The 19,642-nt window shown below is 34.8% G+C and overlaps 1 non-coding gene across 1 annotated transcript; it reads right to left on the bottom strand.

Annotated features, from left to right (window-relative positions):
• Positions 1-3,557: 3,557 nt before the first annotated feature.
• Positions 3,558-3,659, bottom strand: LOC112133583 (U6 spliceosomal RNA). The gene has a single exon (XR_002915220.1). It is a non-coding gene; the product is annotated as a U6 spliceosomal RNA (small nuclear RNA).
• Positions 3,660-19,642: the final 15,983 nt, after the last annotated feature.

The raw sequence follows: 19,642 nt of genomic DNA, 5'->3' as shown, positions 1-19,642 counted from the left end.
CCATTAATGAAGAGATCTCAGACATTTGACTGGGCTCTGATACTTTTTCTGATCCTCTCCCTCTTCACACCCTTTACCCTCAAGTAGGCCTCAGTGTCTGTTGTTCTCCTCTTTGTGTCCATGTGTTCTTCTCATTTAGCTCCTATTTATCAGCGAGAACATGCAGTATTTCCATTTCTGTTCTGCATTAGTTTGCTAAGGATAATGGCCTCCAGCTCCATCCATGTGAAAACTGATGAGATTGTCCAGGCATCCAACTTGGTGTGTGTGTATATTTTTTTCCAACTGTCAAAATTTGACTGCCCAGATAAGATCTCTTCTCATATAGACTATATTTCCCATTTCCACTTGTCATCATCCTTTATGCCTGCTCAAGAGTCATAAGCTTTCTTTTATCCCAAACTAGAGCCCTTCCCTCTAAGCTTCCTCTTTGGTCTCGGAAATCTTTAAGCCCCTGACTCTACAATTGCTTCCCTTTCTTTAGGTTATAGAGAGGGATAGGAGAACTTTATGCTGAAAAAAATGGACCAGGAAAGGACATCCATCATGGTTGTAAGGATGTAGACACAGAGAGGTAACTTATATTGTCTCCTGCCTTGACATCAGGTAAAACTAATAGCAAAGAAACAAAAAACAAAAAACAATTATTTTTACTCTGATATTAGAAATATCAATATTCACATACTCTGTTTATTTAAAAAACTTTTATATTAGGTTCAGGGGTAGATGTACTGGCTTGTTATATAGGTAAATTCATGTCACAAGTGTTTGCTATACAGATTATTTTTTCACTCAGGTACTAAACCTAGTACTCAATAGTTACTTTTTCTGATCCTCTCTGTCCTCCCACCCTTTACCCTCAAGTAGGCCTCAGTGTCTGTTGTTCTCCTCTTTGTGTCCATGTGTTCTCCTCATTTAGCTCCTACTTATCAGTGAGAACATGCAGTATTTGGATTTCTGTTTCTGCATTAGTTTGCTAAGTATAATGGCCTCCAGCTCCACCCATGTTCCTGCAAAGGACATCATCTCATTCTTTTTTATGGCTGCATAGAATATATGCTTTATGTACTTTATATTTGTAACTTTGTCAAGTAATATATTCTGTGTAGAATAAATTCTTGAAAAGTTTTGATGATGATAAAAATTAAAATAATATAGTTTACTTCTAAAATTAAAATAATATAGTTTATTCTTAAGGTGGTTGCTTGCTTTTTTATTTAGATAGGCTTAATGTTGTTCTTTCTTCTTATAATTCTAATTCCATTTTTTCCTGTTATATTTAACCTTTTACCATCTATTCATAAACTCCCCTTTTCTTATTCTCATCTCCACAGTTAAAGACATAGGATTTTAAAATTATATGTTTATGTGCATTTATTTGGATTAATAGCATCTTTAAAAATGGTATTTCTCTTATCTCTGATTGTCTTTTCAGAATTCTTCCATGTAATGTATTCACCATAGAAAGTACTTTACGCACCCTCTCTAGTTAGACCCACCAAGCACCCTTGAGGAGAGCAGAATCGTACTATTCTCATCTGACTGTTGACAAAGCAGGAAAGTTAAGAAATATATGTTCATACAGATTGGGGTTGCAGAGATAGAATTCAGGCCTCCTGCCCTACTTTTCAGTGGTGTCCCCATTATATCAAGGAGTTCCCCTTGAATTATACTGCAAAGTTTCCCAGTATTACATTGTCAGGAGCTGTGTAAAAGAAGCTAGTCACTAAAGAGCACATATGTTAGGGTTTTGTATGAAATCTATAAAAATTCTAGAAAAGGCAGAACTATAATTTGCTTACTGGTAGATCACTGGGTGTGCCTAGCTGCAGAGGTTGGATCAGAGATTGGCTGGAAGGGGCATAGGGGACTTTTTGAAGTGATGGTTGTGTTCTAAACTTTGACTGTGGTAATAAGTCAACTTTCCTCAAAAACACTGGGCCATACACTTAAAATGAATAAAAAATTTGGATGTTTACTATAGCTCAATAAAGCTTAAAAGATAAATATTTTCAGGAGGCTGTTGCCTCTGTATCAAGAATATAAATATAGGATATTGTTTAATATTTTCAATTTATTGTCCACTGTGGTTAATCAATTAACATTTTCTTTTCTTTCTCTTTAGATTCCCTGGTAACTGATTTACGGCTGAGCCGGTGGTTATAAGTGCAGAGCCATGTGTTTTTCTCCCATCTGACCTGATGCACTAATCACTAGGGTACTGTTGTGTTATACAGAACATGCAATGAGGTCACATTTCTGCCTGGTAGAGAGTAAATAGCAAATAGACTTAGAAAAAATAGCTGGCATTTGATGTCTAATCCGTAAGATTAGTTTATTACATAAGGAAAAAAAGGCCAAATATATCTATTTCATCACAAAAGAATGTGACAAAAATTTTTGGTTGACAAATTTCTGTACAGCTATTTATATTCATTTGAAAATTGGAAAGCCAGGGTACATTTGACAGTGGGTTGAAACAATGTGAAACAAAAAGATTGTAAAAGAAGATAAATGAAGCATGCATAAGCTTAAGTTCTTTTTCATTGTTCCTCCTCAATCAAAGCCTTTAAATAACTTGTAACACACACTTTCTCTCATCAAATACTATTTGGTCTTTGAAATTATTGTTGGTACTACTTAAAAAATTCTTATGAAAATGTATTAACATATAATAGAGAGAAAATAACACAATGAATCTTTATGAATCCAATATTCAGTTTCAACACAGTGAATATATTTTGCTCTAAGTCTATATCTACTCTTCATCCCATACCCAACCCTAGGTATTTCTTTAGTCCAATGTAGATAACATATTATTGCATTTACAGATCCTTCCGTATGTATCTATAAGAAACGTTAAAAAGTTATTTCCATACTTTTGTTATTCCTAAGGTAGATAGCTATGATTCTTTAATATTACGAGAAATGCAGTATTCACAATTCCTCCAATATTTCATAGTATTTTTAAATTGGAGTCAGTTTGTTTGAATCAGGAGAGTATACACATTACAGTAAATTGGTATAGTTTTATTTATTTATTTTTGTTTACAATTTATTCAATAAAGAAACTCATGGCATTGACTCTATATAATTTGGCATATTTAAGATTTTGCTTATTGATTTTGCTTGTTGTATATTGTAACTTTTTGTGACACTTAAGATGGTCTACAGACTTTATTTCCTGTGAAAAACTGGAGTGTTAATCTAATAATTTATGTCCTACTTTTTAATAAGAACACTTCATAGGAGGAGTTGTAAGCTTTCAGCTGTGTCACATCAATGGATGATCATGTCTGGTTTTTATTCTCATTTTTATTACTGTGACTGATATTGTTTGTCATTATACTTTTTTAGTATCAATATAAACTTATAGTGAAACTAATACCATTATTATTACTGAAATTATGATTACTGAAAACATTTGAAGATGTCCTTGTCTGACACTTTTTTACTTCCCATATCATTTTTAAAATTTTTCATATTTATATGTATTTAAGTATGGCAAAATATATACAACATAAAATTTACCACTTTAACCATTTTTAAGTGTACAGAAAAATATAAAGCATTTCATAATTTGCATGTCCTCATTGGTCAGGCATCATGCTAATCTCTGTATCATTCTAATTTTTGTATATGTGCTGCTAAAGCAACACCTTACATTTCTTTTTGTCCTTAGAACGTATCTAAATTGTCTGTATTACAAAATTACTATATTGTAAAATCCTATTTAATGATTCTTGATGGACTTTAAACATTTTTGTTGCAAATATGTTTCATTATTTTGTCATTTGTCATTGTTGATCATAATATTTATTTGTCACAGATATTTTTGACAAGTTACCTAACTACAATTAACTCTTTTATTGCTTCTATATTGTGAGTCACAGGTAAGACTATTTTATCTACTTTTAGATTTATAGATGAATCCATACATGTTTTCTTCTAATATTTGTATATGCAGTAAGAAGATAATTCTGTTTTCTTCATATAACTATGCCATTATCCCAATACCACTTATTATAAAGTACATTTTTTATTCACTGATTTCTGATGCAACCTTTAAGATATACTAAATTTATATTTGCAAATGTGTCCATTTCCAGATGTGCTATTCCAGCCCATTCATGGTGTAATATCTTACTGTCTTAATGATAGAGATACATAATACATTTCATATAGGACATGGCTAGCATATACCCTTTTCACAATTTTTATAATCATTCTATTCTTGCTTGTTTGTCCACTCACATGAACTTTGTAATAAACTTTTCTAGCTCAAAAGTGGTGTTTATATTGCAATTATATTACATTTACAAATTGAAATTTTTTATTAATATTCACATGACAAATTGTTTTATAGTTTCCTCTTTTGTGCAATTTTTATCAGGTTTTATAATCAGTTATATTCTATATTCACCTCATTACAATAATTTTTGAAGTTTTGTTCCCTTTATGCTTTAAAATTGTTGAAGTTGTACTAGGATTATCTTTAAAGTTCTTTAAAGTAATTCACTTGTGAAATAATTTGAAGCTTAAGTCAAATCATTTTAACACAATATGTGTTGGCTTTGGATGTCTTCGAAAAGTTTTTCAGAGGCATGGTATTCCTTTTCAATAGGAAGAAATAATTCTTATTTCAGAAAAATTTTATTAAATTGCAGTTTTTAATATTTATTCTTAGCTCTCGCTTTTGTTTTCATTTTGTCTTTTAATACATGTATTAGAACTACTTTCCATATCTTTTTTCTTTCAATTCCTCCCTCATTTACGTCTTTCTTTTTGCTTGATTTTAATTTCATTTTTTCTATTTTCTACCGCCTATTTCTTTTACCATATTATTTAGAATATGTATTTTCATTTTCTATTTAGTTTTGTCTTCACTTTTGAAATTTATTTCTAAATCATTTCTCAACTCTGAGTGAGTTCAGAAGTTCCTTATTGACATAATTAAAAAATTTTTTTTCTAGTTCTCATTTACTCTTTTTTTCATAAATTAATTTCATCGCTTATTTTGAAATATCAAGCTAGTCTTCCCACCAAAAAAATGTTAAGTGGGAAGGTCATGTTATTTTGGTATGTCTTTGCTGTTTGAAAATAGTTTATTTTGCTCATAATTTTCTTTTTACCTGGATTGAGTTTGTATGGAATTCATCCACATCCTATTGTATTATAAATATTTACACGAGATGGGTTAAGTATTTTTCAAATTAAATTACCCAGTATAGGAATGTGCCAGGATAACTTTCATAGCTTTATGACTCCAGAGCTTTCTATAGTGAAGCATCAACAAGTTAGTTCAAGTACTATCTGAGAACCTTCTTTTTTTCCCGCTTCTTCATTGTAATCAATATTTTCTGTCTCTCTATGTTTCTCTCTTCTTGTTAGAATTTTTTTCTTGCTGAATTTGTATTCTATTCCCAACAGTTTCTCTTTAGCATGGGCTTTCTCCTTGAAGAAACCTTCTCTGGCTGGTTGATTTCAAACTTCCATGACACCCAGACAATCTCAGCACTAACACTCTCGACTTCCCTCAAACTCACCTTGAAATGGAGAGAGCAAAGCCTCCACTGCTGTTGTTTAGCTATTTTCCTCAGATTGTTACATCTGACTTCTACTCCAGGGTGTCTTCTTTTGCTTTCTGAATGAATCATTTTTAGCAGTTTCTGGGTATACCAACATCAGAGCTGCCAGAAATTATTTTATCTTCTTTCTAGTTTCTCACATGCTGTTAATTATATGCAAAGGTGTTGTTTATGTTGGTAGTTTGGCACAGATCAATGGAATTTGGAAATTTTTAATGCTACCTCTTTACCTATGTTTGTTCAAAATAATTTTGATGTTTTACTTATTTACTTATTTCTTTCTTAACATATTATTCCTGGTGTCTATTTTCTTGGGAAACTCAGAAAGACTTAAATGCACTGCTGCTCCACAAACAGTATTTTTTTGGTTACTATTTTTTTATTAAAAAAGAAAACAAACAACCATTATTCTTTTCTCCTTTGGTCAGGCCTTTCTAAATATAGTGAGAAAATATGCTTAATAATTGAAATAACTGTATCCGGAATTTATCCAGAGTTTCTGCATTAATTATGGTACTCTCATGAATGTGCTGTGTTTCCAAAATAAATCCTGAAATCTCAGTGATAAAACACAGTAAAAGAATGGTTTTTCAAACAACCCCATCAAAAAGTGGGTGAAGGATAAGAACAGACACTTCTCAAAAGAAGACATTTATGTGGCCAACACACATATTTAAAAAAGCTCATTATCACTGGTCATTAGAAAAATGCAAATCAAAATCACAATGAGATACCATCTCACACCAGTTACAATGCTGATCATTAAAAATTCAGGAAACAACAGATGCTGGAGAGGATGCGCAGAAATAACACTTTTACACTGTTGGTGGAGTGTAAATTAGTTCAACCATTGTGGAAGACAGTGTGGCGATTCCTCAAGGATCTAGAACCAGTAATACCATTTGACCCAGCAATTCCATTACTGGGTATATACCCAAAGGATTATAAATCATTCTGCTATAATGACATATGCACACAAAAGTTTATTGCAGCACTATTCACAATAGTAAAGACTTGGAACCAACCCAAATGCCCATCAATGGTAGACTGGGTAAAGAAGATGTGGCACATACATACTATGGAATACTATGCAGCCATTAAAAAGGGATGAATTCTTGTCATTTGCAGGGACATGGATGAAGCTGGAAACCATCATTCTTAGCAAACTAACACAGGATCGGAAAACCAAACACTGCATGTTCTCACTCATAAGTGGGAGTTCAACAATGACAACACATGGACACAAGGAGGGGAACATCATGCACTGGGGCCTGTTGGGGGGTGGGGGACTGGGGGAGGCATAGCATTAGGAGAAATGCCTAATGTAGTTGACAGGTTGATGAGTGCAGCAAACCACCATGGAACGTGTATACCTATATAACAAAACTGCACATTCTGCACATGTATCCCAGAACTTACAGTACAATAAAAAAAATTTACAAACCCACAGAAAAGTAAAAATGTATGACAAACCACTCTTTTCTACACCGTCCATCTAGATGTACAAGTTGTTAACATGTTTCTGAAAAAAAACACTGAGCTGTATACTTTAAAATGGTGAATTATATCCCAATTTAAAAAAAAAAGAATGGTTTTTATTCATGTGTAGTCCAATGCTGCTTGGTTGATTTCTTCTAACTAGTGACTCAAGAATTTTCTTGTCATATCAAGAGCTTCAAAGAGAAGAGTTCTTATGAGAATTTTACAGACTTTTATTATATTATTTCTGCTCATATATTTTATTATATTATTTCTGCTCATATCTCTTTGCCAGGATTGGCACAAATCCCAAAGCAAGTATATTAGTCTGTTCTCACATTGCTATTAAAAACATACCTGAGATTGGGTAACTTATAAAGGAAAGAGGTTTAATTGAATCACAGTTCCACGTGGCTGGGGAGGCCTCAGAATCATGGCAGAAGGTGAATAAGGAGCAAATTCACATATTACATGGTAGCAGGCAAGAGAGCTTGTGCAGAGGCACTCCCATTTATAAAACCAGCAGATCTCATGAGACTTAGTCACTACCACAAGAACAGTATGGAGAAAACTGCCCCCATGATTTAATTATCTCCACATGGCCCAGCCCTTGACATGTGAGGATTATTACAATTCAAGGTGAGATTTGGGTGGGGACACAGCCAAACCATATCAGCAAGAAATTAGAAAATATGGGTGATGTTTCATAAGCAATAAATACCTATACCATATTATTTCCTCCTAGTTAATAAATTTCACTTTCATTCCATGCACAGATTTGACTGCATGACATTCAGACAATATTCAACTTCTCTTCAAGGAAACATCTGTCCCATGAAATTTTGGAGTTACAAGAAAAGCACACCCCAGCACTGTCCATGCAGATGCTATTTTACTTATTCTATACACTTAGTAACTAAGTAATAATAATAATAACAGCAACAACAACAATAGAAAGCTTATGTAAACACTTCAAACAGACACTGGGAAATTAACAATGCAGTTGAGAGTCCTTGAGAGAAGTGAAGCACATAAAATGAACTATCAGTCTTGTACTCTGGCTTTCTTTCTGTCTAGGAGCACTTCCAAAGTCACAGTGCAGGTAAATAGAATTTAAACAGAAAATGGCAATATCACTGATATGGTTTGGCTGTGTCCCCACCCAAATCTCAACTTGAATTGTATCTCCCAGAATTGCCACATGTTGTGGGAGGGACCCAGGGGAGGTAATTGACTCATGGAGGTCTTTCCCATGCTATTTTTATGATAATAAGTCTCATGAGATCTGATGGATTTATCAGGGGTTTCTGCTTATGCTTCTTCCTCATTTTTTCTTGCCTCCACCATGTAAGAAGTGCTTTTTGCTGCCTGCCTTGATTCTGAGGCCTCCCCAGCCATGTGGAATTGTATGTCCAATTAAGCCTTTTTTTCTTCCCAGTCTCAGTTATGTCTTTATCAGCAGTGTGAAAATGGACTAACACAATGAACAGGTACCAGGAGTGGGGGGTTGCTGAAAAGATACCTGAAAATGTGGAAATGACTTAGGAACTGGGTAACAGGCAAAGGTTGGAACAGTTTCAAAGGTTCAGAAGAAGACCACAAAAATGTGGGAAAATTTGGAACTTCCTAGGGACTTTTGGAATAGCTATGCCTAAACCATTGATAGTGATATGGACAATAAGGTCCAGGCTGAGGTGGTCTCAGATGGAGATGAAGAACTTCTTGAGAAATGGAGCGAAAGTGACTCTTTTTATGTTTTAGCAAAGAGATTGACAGCATTTTGCTCCTGCTGTAGAGATTTGTGGAACTCTGAACTTGAGAGAGGTGATTTAGGGTATGTGTCAGGAGAAATTTCTAAGCAGCAAAACAATCAAGAGGTGACTTGGGTTCTGTTAAAGGCATTCAGTTTTATAAGGGAAGAAGAGCATAAAAGTTTGGAAAATTTGCAGCCTATGTGATAAAAAAGAAAAATCCATTTTCCAGGGATAAATTAAAGCCAGCTGCAGAAATTTTCATAAATATCAAGGAGCCTAATGTTAATCCCCAAGACCACTGGGAAAATGTCTCCAGGCCCTGTCAAAGACCTTCATGGCAGCCCCTCCCATCACAGGCCCAGAGGCCCAGGAGGAAAAAGTGGTTTCATGGGCCAGGCCCAGGGTCCCGGTGCTGTGTGCAGCCTAGGGACTTTGTGCTCTTAGTCCCAGCTGCACCAGCCATGGCTGAAAGGGGCCAACTGACAGCTCGGGCTGCAGCTTCAAAGGGTGAAAGCCCCAAACCCAGGTACTTTCCATGTGGTGTTGAGCCTGCAGGTGCATAGAAGTCAAGAATTGAGGTTTGGGAACCTCCACCTAGATTTCCGAAGATTTATGTAAATGCCTGGATGCCCAGGCAAAAGTTTGCTACAGGGGTGGTGCCCTCATATAAAACCTCTGCTAGGGAAGTGCAGAAGGGAAATGTGGGGTTGGAGCCCCCACACAGAGTCCCTACTGGGGCACTACCTAGTGGAGCTATGAGAAGAAGGCCTACCCCAGAATGGTAGATCCACTGACAGCTTGCACTGTGCACCTGGAAAAGCTGCAGATATTTAATACCAGCCTATGAAAGCAGCTGGGAGATAGGCTGTACCCTCCAAATCACAGGGGCAGAGCTGCCCAAAACCATGGGAACCCACCTCTTGCATCAACATGACCTGGATGTGAGACATGGAGTCAAAGGAGATCATTTTGGAACTTTAAAATTTGACTGCCCTGCTGAATTTTGGGCTTGCATTGGCCCTGTAACCCCTGTGTTTTGGCCAATTTCTCCCAACTAAAATCATTGTATTCACCCAATACCTGTACCCTTATTGTATCTAGGATGTAACTAGCTTGCTTTTGCATTTAGAGGCTCATAGGCAGAAGGGACTTGCCTTGTGTAAGATGAGGCTTTGGACTGTGGACTTTTGGGTTAATGCTGAAATGAGTTAAGACTTCGGTGGACTGTTGGAAAGGCACGATTTGTTTTGAAATGTAAGGTCATGAGATTGAGAAAGGCCAGAGGCAGAATGTTATGGTTTGGCTGTCCCCCCACCTAAATCTCAACTTGAATTGTATCTCCCAGAATTCCCACGTGTTGTTGGAGGGACCCGTGGGGTGGTAATTGAATCACGGGGGCTGGTATTTCCCCTGCTATTTTCATGATAGTTAATAAGTGTCATGAGATCTGATGGGTTTATCAAGGGTTTCTGCTTTCGCTTCTTCCTCGTTGTTCTCTTGCCACTGCCATGTAAGAAACACCTTTCACCTCCTACCATAATGCCCCAGCCATGTGGAACTGTAAGTCCAATTAAACCTCTTTTTCTTCCCCATCTCAGATATGTCTTTATCAGTAGTGTGAAAACAGACTAATACAATCAATGGCTAGAGAAAAATGAAATTGTATTCATTGCTGCCATTCTGACTTGAGTTTCAGGAGTCAAAGAGAAAATCATTATGAAGAAGGGGCCACAAAACTCTATAAAATACTGTATATTTGGCTCACTAGTTTGGATGATGTTTGATAAGCAATAAATAAGCCATATTCTTCTTTTCTAGTTACTTTCCTTCTAGTAGATGCAAAACTCTACAAAGATACTGGAATTCAAGCTCAGTAAAAAAATAAGCTATTTTAGTGAAACCCAGGGCTTCTGGTAAAAGGAAAACCATGCTGTAAAATGAAGGAAAAGATCCTAGGGTTAAGATCCATGCCCTACAAATATGCCTAGGAGATGTAGAAGGCAACATAATCCAGTGTCTCTACAATGTATCATACCCAATAGGTGAGATAAGATATAAAATCACCAGTCATACGACCTAATAGGAATGAATTATATGTAATAAAGAGATACAGTAGTCTATAAACAGAGCAGGCCCAGAGATGATGTAATTATTGTAGCTGTTCTATAAGGACTTCAAAACATGGATATTTATACATGGTAGAAAAAGAGAAAAGGGAAAACAATGGAGATTAAATAGATGGAGAATATTAATAGAATGTTTATATATTTTATATAAAGAAGAGTTAACTGGGTCTCATCAATGTGATAAATAGTCGAACCATACATTGCCTAGAACATGTATTGAACTCAGAAATACAGTATTAGAAAAATAAGGAAACTAAAACATAGAGAGAAAAAAGAGTAGACAAATAAAACACACAAAGCATAAGAGATAATGCAGAACGTGGTAAAAAAAAAATAGGCGGGGGGGGTGGGGTGGGGGCGGGTTCTCAGAGGAGAATGCAGACAGTTAGAAAAAAAAAAAAGAAAACTGGAAAAAATGATGGTGAATGACTTCCCATGTCAGTTGAAAGATATTGCCAGTGAATTCAAGTAGGAAAAAAAACAAAGAAAAAAAATACCTAGGTGTATTATAATCAAATAGCTGAAAATCAAAGACCAAGTGATGATATTAAAAGAAGCTGGAGGGGAAAAATGATGTATAACATTTAATGAAAAAGATATATAACTGACAGCTGAGATCTTAATGGAAAATGGAAGTCAGGAAATAATAAAAGGACGACTGAACTAAATTCAATTAGCCCAGAAGCCTAGGAAAAACAATTTGTTGGATATCTTCCCTCTTACCCCCAACCAGCCACCCCCATGAGCCTGATCTCCATATGGAGTAGGGCAAGGAAGTTTCAGATAATATATGGGAAAACAAAAACATAAATTATCTATATTGTAGGAAATAATAATGTTGGCAGGTGAAATAGTTACCTGGTGTTTTAGTCAAACAGATCACAGGTCAATAAATTTATATTTTTTGTTTTTGAGATGAAGTCTCGCTCTGTTGCCCAGGCTGGAGTACAGTGGCACGATCTCGGCTCACCACAACCTCTGCCTCCTGGATTCAAGTGATTCTCCTGCCTCAGCCTCCCCAGTAGCTGTGATTACAGGCATGCACCACTGCACCCAGCTAATTTTTTGTATTTTTAGTAGAGATGGGGTTTCACCATGTTGGCCAGGCTGGTCTTGAACTCCTGACCTCAGGTAATCCACCTGCCTCAGCCTCCCAAAGTGCTAGGATTATAAGCATGAACCACCATGCCCAGCTAATTTCTATTGTTTTTAAGTCACCTAGAAAACTACCACATTGCCTTTATTCTCGATTCCTTCACTTATTTTTAATTTGTTATCCTTCATTGTACAACATGTATTTTAATAATACTCCTTGAATTCCACTTTTATTAAATGAGGCAAAATACCTTCATCTATGTACTCACTGTCCATTCTATAGTATAAAAATGTAAGATGTAGTTCATGTCATTCAGTAGCTTACTGTCTTATGTATGTTTTAAGATTCAATGAACAAAAGTTAGTGAAAAACAAAACGATAAACACCTACATTATAAATTACTCAGAGCAAATAGTATATCTACCAAACACTATAAAAAATAAACATAAAAAGTGTCAATAAGTAGAATTTAAGATGAAGCTTAAAGAATGGATAGGAAGAATTTCAGCTTATGAAGGAGAGAAGATGGGTTTCAGCGAGGAAGCCAGTTGAGAAATGTTATAATAGGCAAATACATTGTACACAGAATGACGATATGAACTCCAGAGAAAAGTCCATACTTGGAAGTAGTGAAAAATAGCCTTGTCTAAGTGGGAGATACAAATAATGCAGAGAAATGAAAAAAAAGAAAAGAGAGAATAAAATTTAAATCTGCTTAGGAAGACAAGTGGGAGCTGTTGTAGATTTTTTGAACACTAACAGAATGAAAGGACCTAAGGGACATTAATTCAGAGATCATGTGCAAGATAAATTAGAGTACAAGAAAGAAAGAAAATAGTCACAGAAAAGACTCAAGAGGAGAGTCTGATAGTTATTTTAGAATACTGGTTACAGAAGCCAGACATTCTATGTTAGGGGCCTAAATAAATGCCACTGACCTAGGAGGACCAGCTACATTTTCTGTGTTTCTCTTAAAATCCTGATTTCTCTATTGCAGTTTAATTTCTCTCTTTCATCTCAGTTAGATTTCAAACATTGGCATCTATTTCAGGAAACTTTTCACTGACAATAAAAAATTTCTGCCTAACCTTGGAAGACTTTGCATAAACTTTGATTTCTAAAAGCACTTAACATCCTTGGCATATATTTGTAATTCTCACTACTAAGATTCAGTATTGAGAAAATGCCAAGTTTGAAATTTTCAGCTATATTATCTTTAATTTCCAAGCTGTATTAATTTTGCTGACTGTAGTAGCTTTCTTTTAACCTCATTATTGTGTCTTTTCTTGAGACTACTCTAGCTAGCATGTATTTCTGAGATAGGCGAAATCTATGTTCTTATACTTTTCCTTTCAATTTTACCTTTCTCAGCCAACATTTCTCTTTTAGAAAATGCACCCTCTTTATATACAGATTTCAAGGGTACCTCTTATGGCATAATTAATTTTGAGGACTCCTCGGCCTGATGCTTCTATTTAGATTGAAATTTATGGAAGTAATTTGAGATGTCACTCAAATTGCAATATCAGTATTATATGGCAATTCTTTTCTTTGAGCAACAACACTGAAAATCTATTATCTTTAATAAAGGAAATGATTGTTTTTTGAAGATATTTTTATTTTTAAATAAAAATTATAGAATATGTGTTTTTTTCCATAAAATATGTTTCTAATGCACAATCCATTGAGATATTTATGCAGATTTAGCCCAGAAAAACAAAGCAGGGAACAGGCAATTTTGAACTGAAAGACACTGAATACCCCAAGTGTATTCATTGAGAGTCACTCAGATTTGCAGAATCATAACAATTGATCAGTATTGAGAAAAATGAGATGATTGAAGATTGTTTAGAACATTTTTTACAGATAAAACATTTTGGAGGTGGTTTGTTTTAAGATGTAAAGTTCTGACAATTCCTTGAATCAGAAATAACTGGGGATTCATTCTTTTTAAAATCTCTATCTGCTGCTGCAAACCCAGTCTATGTTCATAGTTACATATAAATAGTTACATGGCAACCTGTATTGCATTTTCATAGTAAATTCCTAGGTTAGTTATTTTCCACTAGTATGTACTATCCTTGCTAAAAATATTGTAAATGCTTCTAATACCATTTTTTTCAATGAAAACTTGGAACTAATTTTTAGCTGTATCAGTTTTATAAATATAAATTGTAATTAATAGAATTTAATGTAAATTAATATAAATTATATATTTAATTTTTTAACTTTCTACCTCTATAATAAAATACAAAATTTATTTTAATTTTTGATTACTTTTTCACCAAAAGTGTATGTAAAACAACGCTTCTCTGTTAAATATGTATTTTCTTTGCACTTGATAATATCTATATCGTAAACTATAGTGATGTTAAAATTTGAAAATATGTTTATGTACTAGAATATAACTCTTGAAGGCAGAGGATACAAAATCTTTTATAGTAAATGGGTTCTAACACAATTTTACTTAGTAATCTTTACTTGGTAGGTGCTTAATAAATGTTTAAGCAAATGCATGAATTATTTATCTTGCATATTAATCATTTGTTATCCCTGAGTTTGTTTCAATAGAGGAACATTGGCCTCTAGGCAATTGATTTCACTTTAAATGAGTACATAGTTATTTCTGGACTTTACAAAATTAAATGAATTTAAAATTATCCCCTGGTAAAATAAATGCATTTGTTTCATAGGTTTTTATAAGAATATGTTTTCCTAGATGATCCATTGCAGTGTGCATTATAAAATGCTTGTTAAGAGCTGTGATTTATAATCACCTAATTTAGATTTTGGTTATCAATTCTGGATTTTTTTTCTGTAAAAAATATGACAGTAGTAGTTTTCTATAAAAAATATTACAATGGGATTATCATTCCAAATTACTGTGAAGACATTTTTTAAGCTTGGTTGATGTGGCTTATGATAACTTGATGATATTTTGGATGAGTATATCTTGTTTTGATTCACAATGTATGAACATCAAGGGAATACTTCAAGAGAAAAAAGCCTTCATATGGTTTCTTGTCATAATGAACACTGAATAGTACCCATTTGACAAATTTTTACTTCAGTATTTATAGAAATAGCTAACTTAAACCAGTAATTCTTAGCCAGTAGAAGCATCATAATAGTGAGAGGAACTTTTTGAAAATACACTGAACTGCATTATGTAAGAAACTCTTATATAGAGTAGGAATGGCATTCTGCTGTGTGTCATTCAAAATTTGCCCAGGTGATTACTACATACAACCCCATTTTCTTAGTTCATGTTGTGCTGCTGTAACAGAATACCAGAGACTGGGTAATTTGTAAAGAACAGAAATTCATTTGCACAGTTCTGGAGGCTTGGCAGTGTAAAGTGGAGGGGCCCACATCTGGTGAGGACCTTCTTACTGTGTTATCCTTTGTCAAAAGGCAGAAAGGCAAGAAAGCACACAGGAGAAATAAGGAGGGGGGCTGAGCTTATCCTTTTATCAAGAACCATCTCTCTGGATGAGTAATCCACTCCTGAGATAAGACCATTATTCCATTTATGAAGACAGAACCCTCATGACAAAATCACCTCTGAAAGGTACCACTTCTCAACAATGCTGCATTGGGAATTAATTTTACAACACATGAACTCATAGGACACATTCAAACATTAGCACCCATTATAACCACTGGATTATAGGCACACAGGTTCGCACTAGGGACACACATTTATTTTTCTGGTCAAACTCCATATTCATACTAGTTTCCGTGTCTGTGTTTTGATACTCTGGAAATCAGGTCAATAAGCCTAATGATCAGTATATCTTGGTGATGGTGATAGTGAGTACTATTTTCTCAGTCTAAGTGTGGCTTTATTTATGACAAGTAAGGAAGAGCCTATTATTAATATTAGGAATATTAGTTAATATTAGGAAGTTAGGAATTTAGATATATTTATGTGTATACATATATATATGTGCATGTACACGTGTGTATGTGTGTATGCATAAATGTTTATAATGCCTTTGTATCCCAATGTCTCATTCTCTACTCCTTCTAAGAAATTTCACAATTGCCTTTCCTTCTGTACTCCTCTATTTCTAACCTCCTGAATTGATTCTTCATTTCAAGGAAGTCCATTCTTCTCAAAGGATTTTGAAAATCTTTCTCTTTAGAACTGCAATTGAGAAAATTAACTAATACTTACCAAGGTTGCCAAACCCAAAACCCCTTCTAAGTAGGTACTTAAGTTAATAATTATGCTTAGTGCAGATCAAGCAAGGCTTTGCACAGAATAACACACTAGGCATTGTTACTTGGATCCAAGGCTGCCATCCTAGACACAGAAAAGTTCAGGATCCATTTGGGAATTTAATGTGAAATTTCTGCTCCACAGTAGCACATGTCACTAGCTAGTGACTAACCAATTTAACCACAACTTGCCTAATATAGCTAAAATCTGAGACAGGCATGTGGGAAAGAGGCAGGAGAGTGGTGCAATTGCCAAGAGATATGAGCAGGCAGGAACCAGAAATAATGTAGGGGTAGATTCCAATATTTGCATTTCCAGTGTGCAAAATGCATGAGCCTCTCCTACAACACTTTATACTAGCACCTAATTTAGAACATTTTTACCATTTTCACCCTGAGATTCCATGTGTGCACTCTGATATCCCAGAGGAAAACAAAAATAATTCTTGGAAATGTGCTATAGTATGAAACATAACAGTACCTAAAATAAGTTATATGGGTCTACATAGGGAAATGATTCTTTTCACCCTGAAGCAATGTTAAAAAACTGCATTAAAAATCATCAGAAACCTAACACATGTACATAGGTTAACACCCATGAGAGATTATGCCTCCTGAGCTAGATGGCCTTAATGTTCACCTCAGCTTGACTAAACTTTAACCAGGCTTCTTTTTGACTTTAGGCTCTTGACCTCTCTTTCCTTAGAGCATTTACTTTAGAAAACTTGTAATTGTGAATTCTTTTTCTGCTTCTTTGAGATGTAAATCTTTTTAAAAGCTCTTGCAAGGTTTACAACCCAGAAATGTTTCTCAAGGACCTGGGAGGCACTCCTTTGAAATGCAATCATCAAGACAGATAGTGCCCTGATCTCCCAGTTTCTGTGGGATGGTAAGAGCCTGCATTCTACAGAGCCTTGCTTCAAACTGTAAAACTATCTCCTGTCATAAAGATAAGAGAAAGTTTATTTTTCTTTAGTTTAAGGCCAATTAACAAACACAGGTGGCCTATAGTTCCTCCCAACTTAGCTCTTAAACTCTTTACAACTCTCTTTTTCAATTCAGTATAACTCAGACTGAGTTCTAGACTTGTTCCATTTTTGCAAGAGTCTTGAATAAAGTCTTTGTCAACTTTTAAACTTTATTCTGTATGATTTTTCTTTTGATACTACCACTCTCCCTTCACTTTGCCCTTATACACTTAAAAAATAATAATACTGTTTATGGTAGAAGCAATAAAGTGAAAGATGCCAAGACTACAAAGAAGCCATGTGTTATTTTAGCAGAGAATAGAGTGATGGATCGTATGTCTAAGAAAGTTCAAATCAGAAAGAAAGTTGATGAATTAACACAAGAACAGATTTCCAGGGGAGGGAGAAAGGAGCCCTTGCTTCTGAGGTGGCAAGCGATTTTTTTTTTCCAGAGCTGCTCTAAGTAACAGCTTCCATTTCTTCATGAGCTTAGTGAGATGATTTTCTGTAACTTCTTGTAAGGGAGGAGACCACCCCTCATATTGTCTTATGCCAAATTTCTGCCTCCAAAGAAAGAAGAAGTAAAAACTAAAAGGTAGAAATGAAATCTGCAAGCAGACAGCCTGGCACCACAACCTGGGCCTGGTAGTTAAAGATCGACCCCTGACCTAATCGGTTATGTTATCTATAGATTACAGACATTGTATAGAGAAGCACCGTGAAAATCCCTGTCCTGTTCTGTTCCGTTCTAATTATCGGTGCATGCAGCCCCCAGTCACATACCCCCTGCTTGCTCAATTGATCACAACTCTCTCATGTGGATTTGTGAGCCCTTAAAAGGGACAGGAATTACTCACTCGGGGAGCTCAGTTGTTGGAGACATGAGTCTTGCTGAAGCTCCCGGCTGAATAAAGCCCTTCCTTCTTTAACTCGGTGTCTGAGGGGTTTTGTGTGCGGTTTGTCCTGCTACACTTGTACTGGATTTCAAAGATCATTTGCCTCTACTGTCTTCATTTTTCCTTAAGATTGAATCATCATCAAGCCCTCAGAATTCTCTCTCCCAAAGTTAATAAAAGTTCTCAAGTTAGGATAAAATGTTCAGTCAATATTTGCTAGAAATGCAGATTTTGAACAAGGCAATAATTACAAGACACATGGATATTGTAGTGAAATTTAGAGGCTACATCCACAGCTGATGTGCTCTATTTCTTTTACTCCTTCCATTTAAACCCCCACTCCTTTTTATTATTGGGCAAACACACTTTTTCAGATTTCCTGCTTATTTATCTTACTCTGTTTCCTCTGTAATGGGGAAGTCTTTTCGTATTAGAGTTCTTCATAACTTTGCATCTTAAGTGGACAAATATCCTTACACCCCGAGGAAACTCCTTAGAAATTGAAAACAGTTACTCATATTGTTCCAAAGAGGAAACAAAAAGGATAAATGACTTTTAAAGTCAGGTCCCTATGATAATGATAACAATAAACTTTTGTTTGCTTTTGATGTTCTCAAGCTTATATTTTCTCATCAATACTGATTTTTCTTATTTTTGTTTTAACACATATACAAGCAATAAAAATTCAGAAACAAACAAAAAACCCCTAAAAACAAACAGACACACACACATGCACACACACACACACACACACACAAATAATGACCAAAATTGGTGAAATGAAAATTGTTTTGAGGTACAGACTCTGAAATATTCAATACTGAATATGATCACATTGAATCAGAAATCAAAATAACTGAAATTTATAGTCCATGTTAGCTACCTAATTAACTTTTTGCCTAAGAAATTTTATTTCTAAAAGCCTCAGTGTTTTGTCTATAAATGAAAATGATGATTCCTGATATACCAATATCAGAAAGTTTTAAAAATAAAATGTATTAACAAATATAAAAATACTTTATGAAATAGCTCTAGAAAATTGACTGTGGCTATATTAAGGAAAATAGTCCACTAGTATTGGATGTTATAAATCTTAAATCAGGTATTAACTGCAATCTTGTTGATATTTTAAAATCTAGTAGTTTACAGTAATAAATTTAAGAAAATGTATCTTAGAGAATTTCAAAAACTTCTGGGCATCATTCATTGTTTGCTTATATAAGGCCAAGTTTGTGTATATTTATTTAACTGAGACTTTTCATTCACAGGGCTAAGTGCTTTACTGTTTTACCGCATCTCAGGGGCTTCCTGTTGCAACTAAGAAACTTATAGCTTGTAGGTATATGCATAGCAGAGTGTTTAACTTTGTTGATTATAATGAAGTAAAATTGACAACAGTGATGGTTTTATGAAGACATATTTTCTCCCTAAATTAACTTAGAACTACATTATGATCAAAATAAATGTTAACAGGCCTTTTGTGTGTGAATTAGACAAAAGGTATTTAAAGT

This window comes from Pongo abelii, chromosome 4, assembly GCF_028885655.2.
Source record: "Pongo abelii isolate AG06213 chromosome 4, NHGRI_mPonAbe1-v2.0_pri, whole genome shotgun sequence".
Classification (NCBI taxonomy): domain Eukaryota; kingdom Metazoa; phylum Chordata; class Mammalia; order Primates; family Hominidae; genus Pongo; species Pongo abelii.
This window is presented reverse-complemented; position numbering and strand designations above follow the sequence as displayed.